The sequence below is a fragment of the Cebus imitator genome, unplaced genomic scaffold, assembly GCF_001604975.1.
Source record: "Cebus imitator isolate Cc_AM_T3 unplaced genomic scaffold, Cebus_imitator-1.0 Scaffold1, whole genome shotgun sequence".
NCBI lineage: Eukaryota > Metazoa > Chordata > Mammalia > Primates > Cebidae > Cebus > Cebus imitator.
This window is the reverse complement of record NW_016107316.1, coordinates 2,690,888-2,699,621: the sequence shown is the minus strand read 5'-3', so window position 1 is coordinate 2,699,621 and position 8,734 is coordinate 2,690,888.

Sequence of the window (8,734 nt, the reverse complement as noted above, 5' to 3'; positions counted from 1 at the left end):
GAGCTGGCTGATGAATTTCCTGCCCTTCATCTCCTGCCACCGCCCTAATGGGTTGATCTGTAAGGCAGTGGTTCCGATGGCTTCCCCAGAAACATCCACGTGACTGTGAAGTCAGCTCCATCTTTCTCAGGGAACTATGGCCGGCCGAGCCATGCATTGCTTTGTGTTTGCTTTCCTCCTTTCCTGGACTTGCTTCCCTTTCACCTCACCCCTACTTCTCCGGAATAGCAAACCCGCCTCCACCCTCTTCCAAAAATGTCTTGCCTCTTGTGCTATTCCCAGAGAAAGTTAAAGCCTTCATCTCATAAACATACCTAGCCAAGAAACATAGGTACATAATCTATGGTTGCATCTGTGTACCTTCCCATCTGTAACGATATAATTTGAGACAGCGCAGTTTTTCTTATGTCCTCAGGCTGTGTTTCCATTAGATTGGTAATGGTTTGACTCTGTGTCTCTACCCAAATCTCATCTTGAATTGTACTCCCATAATTCCCACGTGTTGTGGGAGGGACTCAGTGGGAGATCATTTAAATTGGGGGGGGGGGCAGTTTCCCCCATGCTATTCTCATGGTAGTGAAGAAGTCTCACGAGATCTGACGGTTTTATCAGGAGTTTCCGTTTTTGCATCTTCCTCATTTTCTCTCGCCATCGCCATATAAGAAGTGCCTTTCACCTTCCGCCATGATTCTGAGGCCTCCCCAGCCACATGGAACTGTAAGTCCAATTAAACCTCTTTTTCTTCCCAGTCTCGGGTATGTCTTTATCAGCAGCATGAAAACGGACTAATACATTGATTACACAGTTGCCTTATGCTCAATGGCATGACAGGTTACAGGACCATTGGTGGCATCACAAATCTCATCATGAACAGTGTGTTATGGGTTCAATTGTGCTTCTCCCCAAATATATGTTGAAGTCTTAACTCCTGTACCCCTGCTTGGAAGTAGGGTCTTTGCAGGTGTAATCAAGTTCGGATAAATTATGAATTGCGTTGGACCCTAATCCAATATGAGGATGTCCTTATAAGGCTCATGTCACTATTCCCACCCAAATCTCCCAAGGCAGGGGAATGGAGGATTCTTCTCCAGGCAAACGTGTGGCATCTCATGTCAGTTCCTCCCCTTATTTCACCCAAGTCATTTAACCACTCTGAGTCTGTAAATCTACAAACTGGATAAATGATATTGTGAGATGCAAAAGAGGCTATAAATGTGAAAATTCTTCAAAAAAGGTATGATGCAGCGTTCACCATTATTGCTATCACTGTGGCCAGCCAACCCATCTGTGCATGAACAACTTTGGCCTCTTTCAAAGTTGAAAGAAAGACCAGGCGCGGTGGCTCACCCCTGTACTCCCAGCACTTTGGGAGGCTGAGGTGGGTGGATCACCTGAGGTCAGGAGTTTGAGACCAGCCTGGCCAACATGACAAAATCCCATCTCTACTAAAAATACAAAAATTAGCTGGGCGTGGTGGTGAGCGCCTGTAATCCCAGCTACTCAGGAGGCTGAGGCAGGAGAATCCATTGATCCCAGGAGGGGGAGGTTGCAGTGAGCCAAGATTGTGCCATCGCACTCCAGCCTGGGCGACCAGTAAAACTCGACCTCATTTAAAAAAATAAATAAATTGAAAGAAAAACTTTGATGCCATGTGCAACTATGTCCCTTAAGGCCACAATCTTCTCAGGAATTCACTTATCACTGAATATCTAATTGGTTGCAAATTTCCCTAAAATAATTTATGACAAACAGAGCCTCTAAAGTTCTCTGTCCTGTGTTTTGCTGAACATGAAATAACTATGAAGATAAAAACAGCTGTTAACAGACAACCTCTTCCTACCCACAGAAGATTCTCTTGAATCAAGGGGAGCACAGCAAAATGCTGTTCTCAGATGCGGCATTCATGTGTGGGGTTATGGGCCCATTATTGAACAAAATAAATGTTCGTAGCTTACCAGGCATCTGTCAGTATGCTTAGCATGCTTGCTGAAATCAAACATGTAAACTCAGAGGCATTCAGCCAGATAAACACCACCTGCCTCTGCATTTTAGAAGATCGCTTTTTAATCCCTCCAAGTCAGAAATTTCTTCCTAGACACCAACTGCTTCTTGAGGAGTAGTTTTTGGGAGAAGAGTGGAATCCCCCTCTCACCCCAGCCCAGTACTTCGGCAGGTGCTAATTACATCCTGGATCAGAGAGAAACTTCTGCACACTTCAGCACTGGGGAAGGTGGTAATTGCAGCCCAGCAGGCAGTGAATGGGAAATTGCTAAAACACTTTCTGGCCAAATATGGGGGCTGGGGAGGGGCGTCTGGGCTCTTTCCCTCGGAAGGAAGGGAGCCATTGCCGCAGCTCCTCACTACAGCAAATAGGCTCCTCTCGTGTCTCCAGAGCCCCTAGGACCATCCAGGAGCAGGCCATGGAGGAAGGCCCCAGACCGGCCAGCTTTCCAACTCTCAATAAGCTACTTATTTCTTCTCTGTCCACCAGAAGAGTGACATCTGGTGAATGGTCAGAGTGCATGATCCCCAATTGGCCATATCAAAAACAGAAGGTCGTTTCATAGATTTCTGGTGGTACTGCTGGGCCTGACAGGCTGGGCTGCCTTGACCAATCCCACGTGGCTTGCAGACACTGAGATTTCTCTGCAGAAGTATGTATGTGTTTGATTCCAGGGCGTTGCCTGGATAAATAGAGCTGCTGGATGTGTCATGCAATGTACAGAATATAGATGATGTTACTTTTTAAAAATGTTTTGGGAAAAACACTGATTCCAAAATAATACATCTGGACCTGAGGAATTGTCAATTTTTTTTTTTTTTTGAGACGGAGTTTCACTCTTGTTACCCAGGCTGGAGTGCAATGGCGCGATCTCGGCTCACCGCAACCTCCGCCTCCTGGGTTCAGGCAATTCTCCTGCCTCAGCCTCCTCAGTAGCTGGGATTACAGGCATGCGCCACCATGCCCAGCTAATGTTTTTTTTTTTTTTGTATTTTTAGTAGAGACAGGGTTTCACCATGTTGACCAGGATGGTCTCGATCTCCTGACCTCGTGATCCACCCGCCTCGGCCTCCCAAAGTGCTGGGATTACAGGCTTGAGCCACCGCGCCCGGCCTGAATTGTCAACTTTTACGTGGTGGCATTTGAGACCTGCCTTGACCCACTCACCTAGACTCAGAGGAACACTACCCAGGCAAACAAGAGCACGGCCTGGATGTTTGCCTGATGCCCTGCACATTCGCTATTCCTCCCGTAAGGTTACTCATGGAGAGGGACAAAGTGAACACAACTGGCTGTACCTCTCATTTGCTGCATCACTTCCCCACTGAGGACTCAGTTTCCCCACCTTCAAATGAGAAATTCTACTCTCTAACATCTAGACCTTGTGTGCCCTTGAGTCTCAAAACACCAACTGTGAAACTCAGTGTTATAGACTGAAGGTTTCTGTCCCCCCAGAATTCATATATTGAAGCTCTAACACCTGATACAGCTGTAGTTGGTGATAGTGCCTCTAGGAAGTAATTAAGGTTAAATGAGGTCATACGGGTGGGGCCCTGATCCAAAAAGAGTAACGCCTTTGTAAGAAGAGACACCAAGGCTGGGCGCGGTGGCTCACGCCTGTTAATCCCAGCATTTAGGGAGGCCAAGGTGGGCGGATCACTGGAGGTCAGGAGTTTGAGACCAGTCTGTCCAACATAGTGAAACTCCATCTCGACTAAAAATAGAAAAATTAGCTGGGCATGGTGGTATGTGCCTATAATCCTAGCTAATCAGGAGGCTGAGGCAGGAGAGTCACTGGAACCTGGGAGGCGGCAGTTGCAGTGAGCCGAGACTGTGCCACCGTACTCCAGCCTGGGTCACAGAGTGAGACTCCATCCCAAAAAAACAAAGAGACACCAGAGGGCTTTCTGTGCACACGCATGGAGGAAAAGCTGTGAGCATGTGGGCACAGAACGGGACCCCAGGCTATGCTGCTGGCATGCTGAGCACTTTTGAATGTAAGGAAATTGGAAGACCTCAGAGGCTGCCTCAGAGCCAAGGACTTTCTAACTTTCTAATCTTCTCTTGCTTCTTATCCCCCACTCCCCACCCCTACCCAAGCACAGAAGGGCACTCTCTGGAATTTCCTCATCTCATTTTGGAAACTTCTTTCCAAAAGAAATGGAATTATCTGAAGACCCCCCTCCCTAGAATCTCATCAAATAACCAGGAAAGATTAACCACAGGGAGAAGAGGAGAGACTGGGAGTCATCACCACTCCCAGAGAGACTTTCATCTATTCTTCTGAGGGCAGCTGGAGGGATCACCTGGGAGACTCTATCTGCATAATTAGACAACCTTTGTTCACAGTAAGGTCCCGCCCCTCACCTTCCCACCACTTCCTCCAGAGCACAGAGGAACTTCACCCAGGACATTGTTCTTTGGGCTCATTCATTTACCGAAAGTCATTTACTGCCCCTCACAATTGCCTACACCCCGATTTCCCTCTCCTTTATGAAGAGGGTATTCAAGCCTCAGAGCCCGGTGCTCCTGTGAATCTCACATTTTCTGTGGCCCTGTGCTTATGCGCATTAACAACCCTGCGTGCCTTCCTTTCTCCTATGAGTCTGCACGTTGTCAGGTTGTTCAAACCTTCAGAGGAAAAGTTTGAACTTCCCTACCAGGACGCAGCAAGATGGCAGCCATCTGCAAGCCACAGAGAGAGGCCTCGCCAGAAACCAGATCAGTCAGAACATTGGCCTTGAACTTCCAGCCTCCAGAACTGTGAGAAAATATATTTCTGTTCTTTTAAGACATACAGTCTATGGTATTTTGTGACGGCAGTCCAAGCTGACTGATACACACAGTGTGCCTGCCTTTTTTGTTTGTTTGTTTTGTTGTTGTTGCTTGTTTTGAGATAAGATCTAGCTCTGTTGCCAGACTGGAGTGCAGTGGCACAATCTTGGCTCACTGCAACCCGCACCTCCCAGGTTCAAGCGATTCTCCTGCCTCAGCCTCCCGAGTAGCTGGGATTACAGGCACATATCACCACACCCAGCTAATTTTTGTATTTTTAGTAGAGACAGGGTTTCACCATATTGGCCAGGATGGTCTCGAACTCCTGACCTCATGATTCACCCGCCTTGGCCTCCCGAAGTGCTGGGATTACAGGTGTGAGCCACCACGCCCGGCCCAGTGTGCTTGCTTTTCTAAGAAAAAAATCCACAAAATGCTAGTGAGATTTTAATAGAAACCACAACAAATAAAATCTGAACTTGGATTTTAACTGTAAATAATTAATCTGTATTTCATGGCTAGAGGAAAATGTAATTCAAGTTTCAGGAAAATCTAAGCGGCTAAACCCCTGAGTTAGAAAACAGGTGGACCAGAGTCGCTGCCTGTGAGGGATGGTTTCCCTGCAGCACCAGTGTGAGACCACGGCTGAGAGGGATATCAGGCTCATACTGAGATACAGAGGACTCTCTCCCATCACACTTCAGCTTAGGACCCCAGGATGTTTTCTGTGGATCTTCCTGAAATTAAGAAGTGGATTTGCAGTTAACAGAAACAGCAGAAAGAAAAAAGAGGATGTACATATCTCAGTTGCAATGGAGGAGACATTCACTGCAAGCCGCAGAACCTGGTTTTGTATACCGCACTGATGGCTTCGGAAACCTGACTCCTCCCATTGTGTGGTTCAACCATCCACTGATTTTTCTTGTTCTCAATGGCTCTGCCTTTTTCTGCCCTTGAATAAATGTTTGAAGGAACAACTATTCTCCCACACACAAATGGGCACCTCTATTTCTATAGGCAGCCAGAGAGAACATCTCGAGTTTAGGGTTAGAAGAAGATGTCATCTGGGCTGATTCTCTAAAAGATTCCATTACAAAAAGTCCTCTCAATGGTAATTGCAGACTCTGTCCTGTTATCAAACACCCCCACCACCCCCCAAGCAGCTGGGCTTAAAACTGCCTGCTGACTGACTCCCTGGGGTTTTCTGTGTAACTCTTTCATCTCCAGCAACATTGCACATGTGTACACATGCGTGCATACACACGCAGGCACCCTAAACCCACAGATATTTATTGAACGTTATGTGCAAGACAGTGAAGACCTTGCGGAAAGTGTGCAGTGTAATACCTTCCCTCAAGCAATGACGGTCTGTTGGAGAGTGTATAAATACAGGAAAAACCAATTTGCGAAGCAAGAGCTAAATATTACCAGCCCCAAGGGAAAAGTGAACAGCTTAATCTTTAATAAAGCTGTCACCCCTGACCCACTGGGTTCTCACAATAGCTCTGAGAAATGCTCATGGCAAAGGCTGCAGAATGAGGAAAGGAGAGGAGGGGTTAAGCCATGGGGATTCGCAACACAGAAGGAAGATTGGCCCCCCCAAGCCATCAGCAGGAATGAACAACCAACGAGCGCTGTCTCATTTGCAGTCTCGGCAGCTGGTCTGTACCAAATAAACAACTTAACAAAGAAACCTTGATTTTGATGGCTTGAAAGTGGGAGCGGGGTTGATTTGCCCTGTATCTGGCTTTTGCAAAAATCACACCATTTGAGCTTTCGAGCACTCTATCCCCCGTCTCCTGGGGTAAATTGACTTTTAAATGAGCACAGTTAAATACTCAAATCTCTGTAACCAGGACAAAGGCTAAAAAGTGCACCTCCCTCCTACACAAGCCACATCAATTTCAGAAAGCGCTTTCTCTCTGACCATAGTACAGAGCCCTTTCCCGCCCCAGCCAGCAGAACTGAGCCCACGGAGCCAAAGCCTGGGGTCAGTGGGCTCAGGGGCCGAGGAAGTCAGACTGGGGAGCTTCTGATTTGAGAAGAGGGGAATGTTAAGAGAACCATGTCCCCACCAGCTGCCATCATCTTCTCTCCTTTTCACTTACTCTTGCAGGTACAAAAGGAAGAGGGCTGAGCTCTTGGAGCAGCGCATTCCAGCCTGTGGCCTGGGGACTCTTGAGGGCTGTTGGCAGGACTCTTGTGTGCAGGATGCTGATCACTCTATTTGATCATCCATCTACCAGCCCACCCCCTTGTTGCCCCACCAGACATGAGATAAGGCCCCCGCCCAGATCCATGCATGCTGTGCTCTGCGGGGTGCTGCTGAGAAGACAGGTATGAATCTGATACGGTCCCTGCTGTCAAAGCCACAGAGTGGCCTGTGGAAACCATAAGGCCTGCTCACTGGTCCAGAGCACTGTGCAGTCAGACAGATCCAGGTTCAAATCTTAACTCTACTGTATAATAGCGTTGTTTCCTGGGCCCTGGATGCCTCATTGGCAAACATCCCAGTCAAGTAAGTGAAACTGAAGTGACCCTGCTGGAGCACGCAGCAGATAATCAATGTTAATCCCCATTCGCCTTCCCAGGAGAGGATTAAAAGATTACCTAAGACTGGCCTACAGGACTGAAAATGGAGACTAAGACAGAGCAAAGCATGACAGAATTGAGAAAGGCCTTTTCCGTCTTACCTAAGAATTTTATTCTATTATGAAAAGGAAGCTGCTGGCCTACTCCTGCTCAAAGCATTCCAGCCCCACTCTTCTCCCGATGTCTTCCCCATGTGCCCCTAGCACCTAGACACACGGTGGACATTAGCGAATGTTTCATTAAATGAGGTTCTCCTGGTGTCTCCCAAGTCAATAGCAGCTCTGCAGCCTTCATCGCCGTGTTCCCATCCCAACAGTCCTGTGCACTATCGAGGAAATAGGCTCATCTGCTGTGAAAGATCCAAAAACAAGAGAGAAATAAACTTCTATCATGCAGGCAACCCAGGGACAGGCGTGATCTGTGATGAGGGAACTCAGTTTCCAGCAGACCTTGTGTTCACAGTTACGTGCAAGTTCCAGCTTAGTTCTCCTAATGATGCTGGAAGAGATGACAGCTATCCCAGTTTTACAGAGAAGAAAAATAAGTTCAGAAAGGTGACGTGATGGCAGACTCCCAGGCTGGTGCTCCTGGCACTGTTCCACAGCTGCCTTTTCTGATGGCTGTGACTTGTAGGGTGAAAGTCCTGCGGGGTAGGGGTGGGGGGTGGCGGGGGACAGGGATTCTGTAATTCCAGCTACTCGGGAGGCTGAGGCAGGAGAATCGCTGGAACTCAGGAGGTGGAGGTTGCAATGAGCCGAGATCGCGCCATTGCATTCTAGCCGGGGCAACAGAGCCAAACTCCATCTCAAAATTAATTAATTAATTAATTAATCGACTAACAGAATGTCTCAGCTGAGACACCTACTAAGAATACTTAAGCCATTAGCATAGACGTAATAGCTCTCGTTCTATAGCAGAGAGATTCAGAAACAAAGTTTGTATAAAAATTTCTGTGAAGTTTTGACTTCCAGTATTGTGACACGAGTAGCTCCTGAACTTGCTCCCCAGTGAAATCGGTGAAGATTATTTTTTTTAAAAAAACAACCACTTAAATTCTCTGGAAATAGTCCTAAGGGCATAGAGCAAATAAAGAAATATTTGTTCAGGAAATCTGCAAGAACTCAGTAAGAAGAGTGAAAATTTCTGGTATTTAAACCACAACTGACTCTCTCCCCGCCCAATTCCAGCTCAGAGTGACCAAAATTCCACTCCAGACAGGCACAGCCAAGAACGCAGAGCTCTGTCTGGCCCCTGCTCCTCACCCCCCCAACACACAACTCTCAGCTGGAGAGCTACAGTATCTTCCTGCTTGCCTGGAAGGAACGAGGTGTCAGCGTTTCTCATTCTGCCCCCAACCCCCTATGG